The sequence below is a fragment of the Malus sylvestris genome, chromosome 1 (assembly GCF_916048215.2).
Source record: "Malus sylvestris chromosome 1, drMalSylv7.2, whole genome shotgun sequence".
Lineage (NCBI taxonomy): Eukaryota > Viridiplantae > Streptophyta > Magnoliopsida > Rosales > Rosaceae > Malus > Malus sylvestris.
In genome coordinates, this window is record NC_062260.1 from 22,721,669 (window position 1) to 22,741,077 (window position 19,409).

At 35.8% G+C, this 19,409-nt stretch overlaps 1 pseudogene; it reads left to right on the forward strand.

The window, feature by feature from the left end:
- Nucleotides 1–8,278: 8,278 nt before the first annotated feature.
- On the forward strand, nucleotides 8,279–11,825 carry LOC126633452 (UDP-glycosyltransferase 76B1-like; annotated as a pseudogene).
- Nucleotides 11,826–19,409: the final 7,584 nt, after the last annotated feature.

Consider the following 19,409-nt stretch of genomic DNA (forward strand, 5'->3'; position numbering starts at 1 on the left):
ATTTTTCCTTTCGTCGACGAAAAAAGAACGGGACTCAATATCAACACACCTCATTGATGAATTTAGTAGCTACTTGTTAAAATTAAAATTACCATTGGTTATCATCAATTCGTGATCCCATATTCTCATGTGCATGCACATGCATAAAAGCTTTTCATTTCTTTGGATATCCATTGCCTCTTCAAGGGTATTACACTATCTCTTCTAGGATAGTCATAGTTTAGAGAATGCGGATCATAACCTCCTCTTAAGCGTTATAGAGCTTGGATTTTAAGCTCAACTTTCGGGAGTTGAGTCATTGGAACTTATACGTCTATCATACTTCATGCATGAAACATCAAAATTCCCATGTCCGCGGATTGTCCTTTCTGGGACGTGTATCCATGCGGCGACTGTCATGCTTCTGGCATGCAACAATTATGCTTTGGGCTTGCAATAGTTTAGTAGTGCTATATTTTTCTTCTTTCGAAGGACTGAACCTTTTGAGTTTGAGGGTCTGCCACACTTCAGGCGTGTAACAAATAAATCATTTGCTACAACATTATTTTGTCCAACAGGGACACCAATTCTTGTAGGCACATTTGCAGCAAGTATACGTGATTTTATCATTTTCGTTGCATCGTTACATGCATATGGCATTTGATTGGCACATCGTTGCATCATTCAATTATTCTCACTTCATTTTCACGTTGATTACTTTGTGAATCAAAATAAGACAAAATGGGTACATCCCATGACAATTCTTGTCATTCTTCTAGAATGGTATTTTCTCGTCGTTCTTCTGAAACGGTATTTTCTCCCCTTAACGGCGAGAAAATTGTCTTATCAATATGACAGTCCGCAAACCACGTGGTAAACGTATCCCCAATCAAGGGTTCTAAATATTGAATGATAGATGGTGAATCAAATCCAACATAAATTCCCAATCTGCAATGATGCCTCATTTTAGTATATTGTGACACAACAAAAAACTCGTAAATGTGTAATGTTTGGTTGGTGCCTAAACACGAGTTGTACTAAGAAGTAATAATGGTTGGCAACAGGTCTCAATTGAACTAATATTGTAGAAAACTGGCAATTTTGTTTTCATGAGCAGAGTGTGGGTAATCAATTTTATCCACTTAATAAATGCTTCTGCTAAACCATTTTGAGTATGGACATGAGGAACATGGTGTTCAACATCAATTTCCAGTGACATGCAATACTCATCAAAACTTTGAGATGTAAACTCTCCAGCAAATATGCATGGATTATATCATCATTTACATGAATCAAGGAACTTCATGTCCTTATTTAATAGTCTGTGGATTGAGACTCTTATGGCCTTTATTACAATTAAGTTGTGGCACTTCGGCATTTCAAACTTAAGGTACTCATCAAGGAACTTCATGTCCTGAACTTGAGGACCAAGGGTGCCCTATTGTTTTGCATGATGAGGATCAAGGAAATTCATGTCTGATCTTTTTACATGGTGGAACTTCGGGTCCAATCATTTTATATGATGAGGATTAAGAAACTGTAGGTTTTGATATGATCAAGGAACTTCGGGTCCTGTATATACTCATCGTAACAAAAAGAAAAGTACAATAAATAAATTAAAGCAATAGGCGGTAATTCCAGCCATGGTAAATAAATTGCTTTTAAGTAAATGAAGCTTGTGACAAAGGCTTTAATTCAGCATCATTCACATAAATAAATCAGAACTTAAAGCAGCTTATGACAAGGGCTTTAATTCAACACCATTCACATAAATAAATCAAAACTTAAAGCAAAGAGCGATAATTCCACCCATTGTAAATAAATTGCATTTAAGTAAATGAAACTTGTGAAAGGGCTTTAAACCAGCACCATTCACATAAATAAAGCAATAATAGAAAAGGGTGATGATTAAGTTTCCATCATTTTTTCTTCTTTTTAGTTACCCAAGAAGTGATGGTAACAATAAGTCTCAATTTGTGTTCCTCCTCTGGTGAGTTTCGAAAGAACGGTTCCCATAAGTTTTGGAGTCAAGAGTAGTGCCTGCAACTTATGAGAATATCAAACCGTTAGATTTGGTTCAAATTTTAGTATAATATGGATACGAGGATACTGAACAACTTTATTGAAGAAACAATTTCGATCTGAGCTACCTAAAATAGAGTTTTGGTACTCATAAGATGGCTGTCCAGTTTTCTGCGGAAATTGAAAACTGGTTTGGTTTTTCAGACATCTGCGACGATCGCACCGTTGGAATTTTCTGAAAATTTGATATATTATAGGTATTCGGTGGAAGAACAACTTTCAAGAATGAAGTATTTCAATATGAGATTCGCAAGTTGGAGTTCAGAGGCTGTTTACATGGCTGTCAGATTTTCTACTGATTTTGAGTCCGTACCATTTTGCTTTTGCAAAGGATGATATACAGTCATACAACAAGACATATAGTTGCTTCAAGAAAATCAGTAGTACATAGATTTGAAGATGAAATTAAAAGATTTTCTTATTTGTGAGATTTTAGCTGACGGAGGTGAGGGGTAGGTAGTGCTTCACCGGATTTATGGCGTTGTGCTTTCCACTGACACGAGAGCTTTTCATATTGATAACATGTTGTAAAATTAGCGGAATTTAGGAATCCTATGGGACTTAACTACTTGTGATAAAGGTGGAATTACATGTGGATAAAACAATTTCAATAAGAGTTTGATACGTGGAAAACTAACGTCCTATGATTATGGAAACACATTCGAAATGTTTGGGATGCAATTGCCCTCCACTAACCCTTTTCCATTGAACTTGATACAACGGGACAATAACCAACTCACCCACAATAGATGGGAGTTGGCAGCCATTTTTTCTTTATTTATCGGAGTTCCCTGCTCACAAAGAACAGATTCTGCGAACATAAGATTCTATCACCATAAGAATATAAAGGTCTCGAGTGAGTAGAAGGATTCTTTGTGCAACTAACCATGTCTTCTTCAGGTATCACTCTAAGGCTTTCATGATAGTGATTAGGTCTTCAGTTAAGTATATGGAGTTAAATCTTACATTTGGTATCAGAGCAAACTTAACTGCTCCTAATCCTATTTGTGTTTCTCGTACAATGTTGTTGTGAGATCATGCATCTCATGTTCTTTTAATTTTTTTCTTGATTTTATATGCATACATAACTGGTGATGAAAACTTATTGAATGTCAACATTCTAGTCCAAAGAAAGAATGTACGAATTGTTAAAGTTTTGATCAATGTATAACATCATATTGATCAGACCATATACTTGTCCCAAGACTTGATATAATTGCATGAAAAGATCCTGCAATGGTGAATGTACAATAAAGAATGAATGGCTACTTATAGTTTTACCTAAAGGTATGATGTAAGCATGGGTTTGAACAATTTTAATGTTTCCATGTCTTCTTTAGTGAATACCTCGGCTATGAACCTTTCCTCTATTGAACCTTTGAATGGAGGGTATTTCAAGAAATGGAAGCAAGACATTAAGATCGTGCTGGGACTGATGGATTTCGATTTGACTTTGAGAGATGATGAACCAACACCACTGGATGAAAACTCAATCAAAGGCTTTAAGTTTGAGAAATGGGAGAAAGCCAACAGAATGTAGTTGATGGTTATGAAAAGAACAATGGGTGAAACAGTCAGGGGTGGAATCACAGCTCGTGACAAAGCGAAAGACTTTTTGGATGCAGTGAGAGCCAAGTTCAGAGAGTCCGAAAGGCAGAAATGGGTGATTTAATGACTACACTCACCACTCTCAAACTTGATGAGAATAAGAGTGATGAAGCATATTCTTAAGCTGGTGGAAGTTCCAGTTATGCCTGCATTGTTCACATAGCACTCAATTCTCTACCTCCAAAATTTGATCAGTTGAAGACATCCTACAACACATGGAAGGAGAAGTGGACACTGGATGAGTTGATCTCCATATGTGCTCAAGAGGAAGCAAGAATCAAGAGGAATGAGATTTATGGCATCGTAAACTTGGTGCAGGCTGACAAAGGAAAAAGTGTTGCATATTATCCTGGTAAGGTTTCTAAGCCTGACCCTAATTATACTACTTTTAGTTGTTCAGTTCATATCACCAATTCACTGCAGGGGTTTACAAGAAGTGAAGACTTTCAGTTCATATCACCAATCCATCAAATGTGCTTGGAATTTGTCTCTTAATAAGTGATCTTTGGCAAGTGTTTTGTACTTTTTTAAATGAGATGGATTGTATGAATGTCACGACTTCAATGCCAAGAAAGAGATTATTTTTAAATGAAAGTTCTTCTATGCTTTGGCATAGAAGACTTGGCCATATCTCTAGGGCTAGAATGGACCGTTTGTGGAACTTTTCCCACTAAAACTCTTTGTGGAAATGTATACTTTGTGACATTTATCGATGACTATTCACGGTTCACATACCTCTATTTAGTCTCTAAGAAATCTTCAGTCATGGATTGTTTTAAACATTTAAAACTGAAGTAAAGAACCAATTAAATTTGTCCATTAAAGTGTTAAGGTCAGATAGAGGAGGAGAATATTATGACAGGTATCTTGAGACAGGTTAAGCTAAAGGGCCATTGGCTTTGTTCTTGGGAAAATGTGGAATAATTGCTCAGTATACGAATTCGAGCACACCACATCAAAATGGTGTGGCGGAAGGGAGAAACATGACTCTTAAAGAAATGGTTGGAAGCATGAGGTCACGAACAAAGCTTCCTCAATTTTTGTGGGGGGAAGCTCTTAAAATGGCGAATCATATTTTAAACCATGTTCCCATAAAGGCAGTATTAAAGACTCCATGAATTATGGACATGATGCAAATCGAGTCTCAACCATTTGCATATCTGGGGTTGTGCAGCTGAAGCTAGGATGTATAATCCCATGGAGAAGAAATTAGACTCAAGAACAGTTACGTGTAATTTTGTGGATTCCCTGAAAGATCCAAGGGATTTAGGTTTTACACTCCAAGCCTTCTTCACAAAATTATTAAAACTGGTCTAGCTAAGTTTATAGAGGATGGTGATGAGATTCAAAAGTCAGACACTGATAGAGAGAGCTCATGGTTTAAGGAAACAGGTGCTGTGCTGCCAGAGAAAAGAATTGAGATATTGTTTGATAATGAAGCAATGGATGGCGTGCATGTGCATGGCAATCCAGAAACCATAAATCAGCCACAACCAATGATTGAGTTCCAACTTGATGATTTTGTTCAACCAACATATGAAAATGTCATGATCGAGTCAAATCCTCATCACAAACTGGAAACTAACTGATTGAGTGTCAAGCCATTGTTGAGAGAAGATTATTGCCACCGAGAACAAGAAAGTCAGCTATACATGATGATTACTTGGTGTATCTCCAGGAGATTGAGATAAATGAAGACATAATTAATGATCCAATGACTTTTGATCATGCCATGCAATCTGAGCAATCATAATTATAGAATAATGCAATGTTGGAAGAAATGAATTCCATGCAGGTTAATGGGGTTTGGACTTTGGTTAATGCACCTAAAGATGTGAGGGCTATTGGCAACAAGTGGATGTTTAAAACAAAGAAAGATTCATCTGGAAAAATTGAAAGATATAAGGCACGACTAGTAGCAAAGGGTTTTACACAAGCTAAGGGAATTGATTATTCAGAAAGTTTTTCTCCAATGTTAACTAAAGACAGTCTCATAATCATTCTTACATTGGTTGCACATTATGACTTGGAGCTTCACCAAATGGATGTGAAAACGGCATTTCTTAATGGAGATTTGGAGGAGGACATCTATATGGAACAACCACTTGGTTTCATAAAAGAAGGGTAAGAGAAAATGGTGTGTAAGTTGAACAAATCCATATATGGATTGAAGCAAGCGTCCCGACAATGGTTCTTAAAGTTTGATGAGAAGATGACTGCTTTTGGATTTACTGAAAACAAAATTGATGATTTCATATACTTGAAAGTGTGTGGTTCAAGATATATTTTCCTTATCTTATATGTAAATGATATTCTCCTTGCTAGTAATTGTATCAATTTGTTGATTGAGACAAAAGCCTTGTTGTCTAAAACCTTTGAGGTGAAAGATATGGGAAATGCTTCTTTTGTTCTTGGGATAGAAATCACAAAAGATGGTTACTTGGAACTTCTCAGAAGTCGTACATTGATAATGTACTACAACGGTTCAACATGCAAGATTGCTCAAGTGGTGAAATGCCTATGGGAAAGGGAGATAGACCGAACAAGTCACAATGTCCTAAAAATGACTTGGAAAAACTCAGTATGACATCAAAGCCTTATGCATCATTGATTGGAAGTATAATGTATGCTCAGGTTTGCACGAGGCCTGACCTAGCCTTTGCAATAAGTGTATTGAGTAGATACCAATCAAATCTAGGAGAACAACACTGGATTGCAGCAAAGAAAGTGTTGAGGTATTTACAGAGGACCAAATCATTCATGCTGACATACAAAAGAATACAGGACTTGGAACTTAAGGGATATGCTAATTCAGACTTTGCAGGTTGCGTGGATGATAGAAAATCAACAAGTGGGTACATATTCCTTCTTGCTAGTGCAACTGTTTCATGGAGAAGTGCCAAACAAAAGGCATTAGCTACTTCAACTATGGAAGCTGAGTTCATAAGCCTATTTGAAGCAATTAAGAAGGGAATGTGGCTAAAAAATCTCATATCATTTATGAGAAAAGTGGACACTATTTCAAGACCACTAACTATGTATTGCGACAACAAAACAATAGTATTCTTTTCCAGAAACAATAAGAAGTCTGAAGCCACTCGCTTGATGGATGTCAAATACCTATCATTGAAGGAACATGTAAAGAAAGGAGAAATCTCTGCAGAACACATTGATACAAAGCTGATGTTGGCAGATCCTTTGACTAAGCTGTTGGCTCTGGGATTGTTTAAAGAACATGTTTCAAGCATGGGAGTCCATGACAACTTGGGTTCCGCTGAAATGTGGAAGTAACAACTTGGTATGTGTTTTACTTTTATTCATTTTACTTGCTTTAAGTTTGTCATTGATTGAATGTATGTGGTTTTAATTTATGACTTGCAATAAAATGTCTGAACTTTGTTCTAAAGAACATTTGATTGAGTTTTGTTATGCAGGAAAATGGAAAAGAAATCTAGTGATTGAAGATGGCAAACCACTTTCAATCAATAAAGGTAAACTGGATAAATAGGGGAATGAAATGGGGTATGCATCAAGAGCCATGTTTAGAATGTGTATAAATGTATGTCTTCATTAGCATTATATGTTACGAATTTGTGGATTGTGGTTTCAGGGTGAATGCAACATTATTGTATGTATTGTTTCCTGAGATTCGAACTCCAAATGAAAGATGCTAGTTCCGTAAAACTCAAGTGATCACTAAGGAATGAAGTTATGTAGTACATGAAATTTTGAAACCATAACTAGTTAGTGTCCATGTTGGAGAATGTAGGAATCCAATGTTGACTTAACCACTTGTGATAATGATGGAATTACATGTGGATAATACAACTTCAATAAGAGTTTGATATGTGGATAACTAACGTCCTATAATTATGGAAACACATTTGAAATGTTTGGGATGCAACTGCCCTCCACTAACCCTTTTTCGCTAAACTTGATACAACGGGACAATAACCAACTCACCCACGATAGATGGGAGTTGGTAGCCGTTGTTTCCTTATATATAGGAGTTCCCTGCTCACCAAGAACAGATTCTGCGAACATAGGGTTCTATCATCATAAGAATATAAAGGTCTTAAGTGAGTAGAAGGATTCCTTGTGCAACTAACCATGTCTTCTTCAGGTATCATTCTAATGCTTTCATGATAGTGATTGGCCTTTTAGTTAAGTATATGGAGTTAAATCATACATGTGTGTGCAGTGGAATAAATGAAATAAGACACAATATTTACGAGGTTCCTCTACAGTCATTGTGACTGGAGTACGTCATCGGGGCAACAGTGGTGCTTTCATTTATAATATGGAATAATAGGAGTATAAAGATAACTCTCTCTATTCTGTCATCTCTTCTTCCTCTCTTTTCTTTCATCTTCCTCCCCCTCTCTCTCTTTCTTTCTTTTCTCTCTTCCTTCCCATTTCTTCCTTACGGTTTGGTGTGTTCTCCTCCTATTCATTTTATAGGCAGCTACTTTAATGGGGATGATGAGACATGAGTTGGCAAAGCATATTTTAGTGGAAGAATATGTTTTAATGGAGGCCAGCCATCTTTCCAACAACTTCAACAGAGCCAGCAATATTAACCAAAAACAAAGCCATCAATAAGATAAGATTCCAGGGTTGCGTGCGTGAGCGAATTTTCCAAGCTCAGCTGCCTCCGCATTCACCAATAAATTCACAAGTTAAGCTAAGCAAAAGTAAACATTGTCGATTGAAAAATGGAGCAAAGCAAAGGCAGGAGAGTTGTCCTCTTCCCGATTCCCGCCCAAGGGCACATAAACCCTATGCTAGAACTGGCCAACATTCTGCATGCCAAAGGATTCTCCATAGCCATCATCTATGCCAACATCAACTCCCTCAATCCTTCAACCCTAAACCCACACTTCATTTACCATTCAATCACTGTTGACTTGACAGAAAACGAGGCCTCCATCAAGGATCCCACCCTTCGTCTTTCTATTCTAAATGCTAAATGTGTTGAGCCTTTCAGAGAATGCTTGGCTGGGTTGTTATCGGATGATGTTAAGTTGGAAGACCCCGTTGCTTGCTTGATCTCGGACACTTTACTTCCCTTCACTCGATCCATTGCGGAGAGCTTTAAGCTTCCGAGGATCCTGTTACATGTATCGTGCGCCATTAATTTGGTTGTTTGGGCTGCATTTCCGCTTCTCAAGGAAAAGGGTTACCTCCCAATACAAGGTACATCAGATATATGCTTCTTTCTTTCTAGGTTGGTTACAACAAAATAACTCAATACCGTTTGTTCGCGTCAGGAATCTCCGTCGGGGAGTGCTTCCTGGACGACGAGCGCACAGCTCCCCGGGAGGTTTGGCGCCGGTTGAGGGCTGCTGTCGGGCTTCTGCTTCACTGTCGGGCTTTGTCGGGCAAGTCTCGTCGGGCAAATCCTTATCGGGCAAGATTCGTTGGGCAAGGCTCGTCGGGCAAGGCTGAAAGAGAAGGACAGAGTTAACTTTGAAAGGTGCCTTTGTGGGGCCTTAGGTGTAGGCCTTGAGGCTCACAATCAAGATTAACTTTTAGGTGCTCAGGCGTGCCACTGCCATCTTTAGCATGGCAGATGTAGAATGGATGTTGGGTTTTAGTTGTAAATATGTATATACCCGAGAAACCGTGTTAGATATAACAGGTGCCTTTGTGGGGCCTTAGGTATAGGCCTTGAGGCTTCCTATCAAACTAAACCGATGCTCGAACACATCATATTTGTTCTCGTGATTGCAGGAGCCTTATAACTATTATACTTCTGATTACCCGAGTCCGAGAGATAGGATGAACCAAAATAGGTGCCTTTGTGGGGCCTTAGGTGTAGGCCTTGAGGCTTCCCATTAGAGTTCGTTCTAATACTCAAACGTTTTAGACCGCAGAACGGAATGAACCCAAATAGGTGCCTTTGTGGGGCCTTAGGTGTAGGCCTTGAGGCTTCCTATCAGAATCCATTCCATGCTTAAGCGTTCTATGATAATCATAATATAATATAAATAAAACTAAAAGATAGGTCGATTACTTGCGCCCCAAGTAACTTCGGACTTCTCGTTTATCAAGGATTGTCGTGGATGGGTTAAGTCCACATAAAGTTCTTTTTTATGCCTTGAGGCCAAGGACTTTTAACTGATCAGATTTGCATGCCCGAGGGCTTAGGACTTAGATCTGATTTGAATACTGAAGATCTATTCAAATCGGGTCTAAGTACTGAGAAAGCTTTTTAATGGTCATCTTGCTAGAAATAACTTGCATATAACTGGAAGTATACAACATATTGCTAGGCTTAATGAATGAAAAGACAAAAAAACAAAGCATAGAAGGTCGGGCAAGGTTAAACCTTATCAGGCAAGGCTGCTCGTCTTGCAGGTTCCTATCTTTGTAGTTTTGTTAAGGGTCTGAAAGCTTAGAGAGAGGGAGAGAGAGATTACAAAAGGTGAATCGATACTACAGCAAGGTAGCAGAGCTATTACAAAGGTTTAAAGGAAAGGTTATCCCGCGAGGGATGAAGGCTTGTCCCGAGAGGGATGAAGGCTTGGGTTGACTACAACTTCGTTTTGAAGGCAAATCTGGCTTTGAGCAGAGTTTATGCTTGCATTTGTTTGTTTGATTGAGTGTCCTTATTCCTGGTTTCTCTTTCTTCTTATATAGACAACTCGGCTTGGTCTCCTGAAGCAGCAGCCTTGCCCGACGCGGTTTGAGGGAGATGACTCATCAGCTATTTTACATATAATGCCACCATAAAGTACTTTATGGGCTGTGTAGCTGGTCAGTCTATATCACTTGGCCCTTGGGTAGGTGAGCAAGTGGTCTTCATGAGCTGCATCAAGTCAGAAAAGGCCTTTTCTGCTTTTTTGGGTCTCGGCTGGGCTTCGGCCAACTATTCCTTCAGGCCTCCATTTGGGCCAGCTCATCTCCTGAGCCCAAAGTCAAGTTTTGATCCAAACACCGTTATCAGTAGCACAACATCAAGTTGCTAAAAGTTTTTTTTTTTGGACACATATAATGGTTTTACCAGAATAATTAAGTCAAATATTACAAAATGTCTTTTTACTCACCATTGTTACATAGTACTACTAATTCACTGGTTATAAACATGAGTGAACTGATGATAATGTACAAATACTTGAACAACTTATATTTGGCTTTCTATTATTTTGGTATTAGATTCTCGACTAGAAGAGGTAGTGACAGAACTATCACCTATCAAAATTATAGACCTGCCAATGATGCCTGGTTGTGATCTTGGGAATTTTTATCAACTGGCCGTCCAAATGTCAAATGAACCAAAGTCTTCTCATGGACTCATCTTAAATACATCTGAAGATCTTGAAGAACAACCTCTGGCTACAATCCGTCAAGAGTACCTGTCCAATGTTCCCATTTTCCCAATAGGTCCATTTCACAAGTGTTGCCGTACAATATCCTCTTCAAGTAGTTTATTGGTACAAGACCAGAGTTGCATTTCATGGCTGAACACTCAAGCGCCAAAATCTGTTGCTTATGTTAGCTTTGGGAGCTTTGTACATATAGAGGAAGCTCAATTTTTGGAGATAGCTTGGGGGCTGGCCAATAGCAATCAACCCTTTTTGTGGGTGGTTCGACCCAGGTTCGTCAACGGGCTTGACTGGCTCGAAGCATTACCTAACGGGTTTTTAGAAGCATTGAACGGAAGGGCTTATATTGTGAAATGGGCTCCACAAAAAGAAGTGTTGGCCCATCCAGCAGTCGGAGTTTATTGGACTCACAATGGTTGGAATTCTACAATGGAGAGCATTTGTGAAGGGGTTCCTATGATTTGCACGCCATGTTTGGGTGAGCAAATGCTGATTGCAAGAAATGTGAGTGATGTTTAGAAGGTAGGGCTGCAGTTGGAGCATGGGATTGAGAGAGGTGAGGTTGAAAGAACAATTAGAAGACTGATGGTTGAGAAAGAAGGGGAAGAGATCAAAGAGAGAGCCTTAAAGTTGATGGAAAAGGCAAATCTTTGCCTCAAAGAAGGTGGCTCGTCGTTCCAGTCTTTGGATGGCTTGGTCAAACACATTTTATCGTTATAAATCGTTTTGTGTAAGAAACTAAGATCGTTTTGTGTAAGAAACTAAGTGGTATTATTTATTCAATAATAATAATAATAATGGTTGGGTTGTAATAGGTTAATACCTAAATAGAGGCTTTTAGCAAAAACTGACAACCCAACCATTTTTATTATTATTATTGTTTAATAGTTTAAGTTGTAATAGGTTAACTACATTATGTGTATAAAATAAAATCTCAATAAAAGCCAGTCTTCAGATTTCCTTTTTAAACAAAAACTGACATTTTGTTTATATCAGCCTTTTCTCCTGTTCTTGCTACCCGATTCGCACATTTGAACTTAGTTTTCAACCTATTCCAACATGTGATGTTGGTCAGAATACTAAAAAATCAAAACAAAACAATAATGGTTTTAATTAGACGTGACAATTTCTTAAACGATACGAAAATAATAGATTTCAGATTATTATTGAATTACCCGTTAATAACGGCTCTGTTTCGATCTATTAAGATTTTTTTTTTTGATGATTTTAAATTTAAACTATTAAACAAACTTATTATAAAATACAATAGTCATAGTGTATATATTGTATATTAAATGTGTATTATTAAATTACTTCTGTATAAGAAAAAAATTAAGTTTTATTTTATTTATTTAATCATTACTGGAATAAATTTTACTTGACCTGTTGTCCATAATTCAAATCAACTAGTTAATAATAGTATAATCAAAATGACAGACTTTCAATTTTAGAGTCAACGACCTAACAAAGGTTTTTACTCACTCATACAGTATACTCATAAATGTTTTATCCTCTTAAAAGTGAGATTAAAACATTATAAAACACCTTAAATAATAAATTATCAAACATATTAAAAACAATTATAATAATTAATTTACAAGTGCAAAAAATGTGAAAAAAATATATTTAAAATGCTCGTGAGCGCATCCTCTATGATTTGAAATGGGTACATCGTTGTTTGAATTTTTAAAACCCTACAAACCCTCATGAATAGTATTTTAGGGGAGTTCAAAATAAATAAAAATTCATAATAATTAATGTACAAGTGTGAAAAATGTGAAAGAATATATAAATGCTTGTGATTGCATCATCCACACGTAGATAGTGGTTACGTTGTTGTGTAGATTTTTAAAACCCTCCAAACCCTCACGACTAGTGTTTTTATTTGAGTGCAAAATTAATAAAATTCATAATAATTATAGTATAAGTGTGAAAAATGTGAAAAAATATATATACAATCATTGGTAATGACAAGCTTTACAACTTTAGTGAAGGGGTCAACTTCAAAATTCGACATCATAATCCATAAACCTTAGATTTATATTTAACCGTTGATTGTTGTTTACACTTTATTCTCTCACCCAATTTTGTTTTTCAAATTTTGTTTTTTGAAAACATGATCTTTTAGCGGATGTAGAAAAATGAAAAGTTCGAATCGTTGATATCACATTCCGATATTTACGGTTAACTGAAATGTGAGTCGATGTTATATAGTTTTTAGAGACTTTATAAACTCCGAGCAATATTTTCACTAACGGTAAAACTTTGAACGTAATATCAATGATCCGAACCATTCATCTTCCTGCATCCTCTAAAAAGTAAAAATTTGGTGAGAAGAATTGAGCGTAAATGTAAACGACAATTAACGGTTCAATTTCGATCCATAGTTTATGTGATCATAGTGGTGAATTTCGAAGTTGAGCCCTTTATGAAAGTTGTAAAGCTTGTTAGTACGAGTGTTTATATATATTTTTCACACTTCTACATTAATTAATATTTATGTGGTACTTGAAAGACAAATGTGTTTTTATGTTTTGAAGTAATATTTATGTGACAATGTGGTATGTATATACTAATTTAGTATTATGCTTTTCATTTGATCATTTATTGGTTTAAAATATATTTTCTTTAACGGGTAACGGGTCAGATCATATTACTTGTTAATATTAACGGGTCGAGTTCGGGTTGGGTCATATTACCCGTTCATTTTAACGGATGTTACATGACACAACACGTTAAAATATCGAGTATGACACGAAAAATATTTTTTATTTATTTTTATAATAAGGATGATAAAGGATTAGGCGAGTCGAGCTACGCATAAGGCTTGGTCATCGGACTACAATAGTAGAAATCTTACTCTCTAAACCCGCACAATACGGAAAGAAAGAACCAAACCCCAGGATTAGCCGTCAACTACAAGTAGGCTACTTTCTTCTCACTCAAAGCATGAGAAATGGCTAACACCTTGATAGAATGACCCACCCCCCCCCCCCCCCCCCGGGGGTCCCCTAACTCCGAAAAACATTAGAGAAAGTTGTCTCAAAGCCTCATATAGGGCATCCAATATAACAATCAAATTAAAAATTAGGATTTATTCGTCACAGTGAATGCATCCAATCAATATACATGCATAATAATCATCATACTTACATTGTCTACTTTTAATTGATCCAAATTAGTGGCATACTGGAATTGCGGAAAAAAAAAAAACTCTTTCCATGTGAGAGCTCTTCTCTCTTCCTGGGAGTCGTTCTCACTATTGTGTGAGTGGTTTCCCTTCCGTCTGATTTTGTCGCCGCTAGCCCTCGTTGTGGCAGGGATCGGTGGCAGATCATTCCCTTTTCCTTCTATTTCCTCCTTTCGCTCTTTCTGCTATTTCTAACCCCAGCTTTCTTTCCCGATTTGCCTTGTCCTTGACACCCCATGGGCATCCATCTTCCTCAACCACCTTCATTCCGGTCTAAAGTCGGTCTTCAACGCAACTTGTTGCGACTATTCAAGATTGTGCGTTCCGATATGAGAAATTTTATTTGAACCCATATAACCTCTTTCTACACCTAACTTCTTCTCTTCACCCATATTACTTTTAATTAAATTCTCAATATCTCTTTAAACTCAACTTACTACCTAAACTACCCTCACGAACCAAATTCAATATTAAAATTGATCTTTACACCCATTTAGAAAATTAAGACCCAAAATCAGCATTCCAACTCATTCTATGCGGTAGATGTCACTCAATCTTTTATGAAAAATAGCATCCATTCAATGCCAGCCATGACATGCACTTGAAGTGTTCATTTTTACCTCACCACAACCGAAAGAGACAAAGATTATCTTAGACTCTTTGCCTTCCACTCTAATTTGCAGAGAAGTAGAGGCACAATTTTCTCCCATTAAATGACGATAAGGGTACCTTATAATCTCGTAATCAAAACAAGATTATGTTTTAATTATGATAATCAAGATAACAAAATTCAACTCTATAATTGAAGGCATATTTTTTCATGCTATGAACCTACTTGAACCTCACGTTCCTATATTTGAATGAAATCAAAACATTTTCGACATCCAAACAATTGAATTAAATTATGAAAAACAATATTGATTGAAACAAGAGAAAGAAGGGGAAGCTTTTGGAGATTACATACATTTGTTTCACCGGATAGAAGGATCTCAACTAGACTTGGCATTCGTGTCGTGTTTTCCGTGTTCGTGTCGTTTTCGTGTCATACCCGATATCTTAACGGATCGTGTCGTGTAACACCCGTTAAAATAAACGGGTAAAATGACCCAACCCGAAATCGACCCAATAATATTAACAGTTAATATGACCCGACCCGTTACCAGTTAAGGAAAATATATTTTAAACCAATAAATAATCAAATGAAAAACATATACTAAATAAGTATGTACATACCATATTGTCACATCCAAAATATAAAAACGCATTTTTCTTTTAAGTATATTTTCACTTACCTAAAGTCTTTAATAGTTTTTTAATTAATGTAGAAGTGTAAAAAAAATATAGAAAAAAAATATATAAACGCTCGTAATGACAAGCTTTACAACTTTCATGAAGAACTTAACTTCGAAATTCACCACTATAATCATATAAATCATAGATCAAAATTTAACCGTTGATTGTTGTTTACATTTACACTTCATTATTCCCATCAAATTTTGTTTTTTTTTTTCTTTTCAGATTTTCTTTTTTGAAAACTTGATCTATTAAAGGATGCATGAAGATGAACAGTTTGGATCATTGATATTATATTCAAAGTTTTATGGTTAGTGAAAATATTGCTTGATGTTTATAAAGTTTCTACAAACTATATGACATCGACTCATATTTCAGTTAACCGTAAATATTGAAACGTGATATTAAAGATCTGAACCGTTCATCTTCTTACATCCGCCAGATGATCATATTTCAAAAAAGAAAATTTAAAAAATGAAATTCAGTAAGAAGAGTAAAGCGTAAATGGCAATCGACGGTTAAATATAAATTCAAGGTTTATGAATTATAGTGTTGTATTTTGAAGCTGACCCCTTCATGAAAGTTGTAAAGTTTGTCACTATGAGTGATTGTATATATATATTTTTTAATTTTTTACACTTCTACAATAATTATTATTAATTTTTCCCTCAAATAAAAAACATTATTCATGAAGGTTTTGAGGATTTTAAAAATCTAAACGATAATGTAAGTGTAACCATTATCTACTCGTGGAGGAATAATGATGAATCACGAGTATTTATATATTCTTTCACATTTTTCATACTTGTATGTATGTCTTCTTAGTTCTTGCCTATACAAATACTATATTAGTTTATTTTAATTTTGGACAACAACATGTTAAGTAAAATTTATCTTAGTAATGATAATAAGGAACTCTCATAATAAAAATAAATAATGACTAAAACTTTTTTTTAAAACTTATATAGAATAATAATACAAAACTATATATTTAATATAGAATATATTGTATATATTAATATGGCTATTGTATTTTATAATAAATCTTTTAGTAATTAAACTTTAAAATTATCAAAATAAAATTTTTCTTAACGGGTCGAAACGGGTTACCCACGTGTTACCCGCGTGTATACCCGTTAAGAACCCGTTATTAACAGGTTCTTAACGGGTCACCCAATAATGACCCGATAAGTTATCGTATTGACCTGAAACCCGTTATTTTCGTGTCGTTTTCGTGTTGTGTCACCGTGTCGTGTCAGAAACTGCCGGGTCTAATCTCAACACCTTTAAATTCAAGAACAGTAGCTATAGTGCTGCTATGCACTGCCATCAAAATTACAAGCAAAGTATAGCCTTCACCCTTCACGAATGAAAGGAGAAGAAAGCGTGACATTCACACAAGTTGCTACACTTTAAAATTTTAAATCTCATATATATGTTTCTGCTAGTCATTATGCTTTAGAAAATGTGTTGATCTTGTTCCTAAATCCTAATAAAAATTGAAATCAAACGAAAAAAAAAATTGCAAAAATCGATTCATACTTTAGTTGGAGGATTCAAAACTTCTAAATCACTATCCATCGTTCAAAATGAGTTTGTTTTTCTCTATGTAAGCGTCTTAGGTTTTAGATTGAATGAACATAGGATAAAGATTCCATGATGGTAGGGTTTGATTATTAGATGTGGGTTTATTGTTAATTTCATCTTGTAGTTAGTTGTAATTATGCAATAGGGTTAAAAGGACAATTCACATTCAAAGTTTAAGTTGGGTGTAGAAAGAGATTTTATGTGTTCAAATAAAATTTTCCGTCCGATATTCACACCAGCCGAGTGTTTACAACACCACCACTTTCTTCTATTTGCCTTTGTTGGCAGTGTTGTTCATGGTAATCCCACAGATTTCTTTTAATCTCTATCTGAGATCGGATCGACGTTCGTGGTTGAATGATGGGTTTACCTAGTGCTGCTTGGTTGGATTATGGGCGTTTGTTGGGGGAGTCGAATATGGTTGGTCGTGAATTACTATTGCAGCGGTGGTAGCAGCAATCTTGAACCTTCTTTTGTTTTCTCTCTTGTTTTGGGCTCCTGGTTGGGCTCGGTTTGGTTAGCTTGGGAGGGTCTAACTTTGCTTTTTATACATTTGTATGTGGGCCTTTGATTTGTAAATTACATAATGGAATAAAAATGTTTTTCTTTCTGCGGAAAGGATTTATCAAAAAAATTATTGGCATACTGTTCATTCGGTTGCTTGTACTTGCAAGCAAATGCTTTCCAATAGCTTTACCCCAACTCTCCATCAGCAGAAACTCCTCTGAATATTTTCTGATGCCTTGTTCGAGAAGTAAATTGCGAAGGGTTTTCAAGTGTTCCAATGCAAAGATCCATAACTTAGTAATTAGAGTTTTTCCATTTACCATAATAACAAAATGGTCATTTGTAGAAATATGGTCAATAGACCTAAACTGATGAGAAAAACACATTGGATTGATTCTGGTTTTGGTGTGGTGGGGGAGAGGGGTATATATAGTGAGAATACGGGGGCATTTTCGTAATTGTGTGGCGGTGTTTTATGGTTCCGGTTGTTTCAAGAGGAGGACGGAGGAGGAGGGAAGTGTTCGGTAGTCTCTGGTTTGACGAGGGGATTTCTAGAGAGAAGAAGAGAAGAGACCATCGTGGAATATGGCACGTGGCGGAAGATCAATGGGCGCATATATAACTGATGGCACTATGAAGGAATACAAGGGTACTGCCCACTAGACCTGACATTTGAGTCGTGTTTTCCGTGTTCGTGTCATTTTTGTGTCATACCTGATATCTTAACGGGTCGTTTCGTGTAACACCCGTTAAAATAAACGGGTAAAATGACCAGACCCGAAATCAACCCGATAATAGTAACAGGTAATATGACCTCGACCCGTTACCCGTTAAGGAAAATATATTTTAAACCAATAAATAATCAAATGAAAAACATAATACTAAATAAATATATACATACCATATTGTCAAAACATAAAAACGCAATTTTCTTTTAAGTATATTTTCGCTTACCTAAATTGATTGCTCTAGCATTTTTCTTTGCAAGACTCGTATTTGTATTGTCTATACTTTTGCTTCCAAGATCTTGTTCAGTTCCCATTATAATCTCCACAGACTCCTCATCACTAAGGTTTACTGAATCTGAATCTCTATCATCCATTGCTTTTGAAACAAAATGGGTATAAATTAATTAATAGCTTACTTAATTAAGTAAAGTCTTTAATAGTTTTTAATTAATGTAGAAGTGTAAAAAATATAGAAAAAAATATATAAACACTTGTAATGACAAGTTTTACAACTTTCATGAAAAACTTAACTTCAAAATTCGCCACTATAATCATTAATATCATAGATCAAAATTTAACCGTTGATTGTTGTTTACATTTACGCTTCATTGTTCTCATCAAATTTTGTTTTTTTTTTTTTTCCAGATTTTCTTTTTTGAAAACATGATCTATTAGAGGATGCAGGAAGATGAACGGTTTGGATCGTTGATATTATATTCAGAGTTTCACGGTTAGTGAAAATATTGCTTGATGTTTATAAAGTTTCTACAAATTATATGACATCGACTTATATTTCAGTTAACCGTAAATATCAAAACATGATATCAAAGATCTAAACCGTTCATCTTCTTACATCCGCCAGATGATCATGTTTTCAAAAATGAAAATTTTAAAAATGAAATTCAATAAGAAGAATAAAGCGTAAATGACAATCAACAGTTAAATATAAATGTAAGGTTTATGGATTATAGTGTTGGATTTCGAAGTTGACCCCTTCATAAAAGTTGTAAAGCTTGTCACTATGAGTGATTGTTTAATTTTTTTTTTACATTTTTTACACTTCTACAATAATTATTATTAATTTTATTAATTTTTCCCTCAAATAAA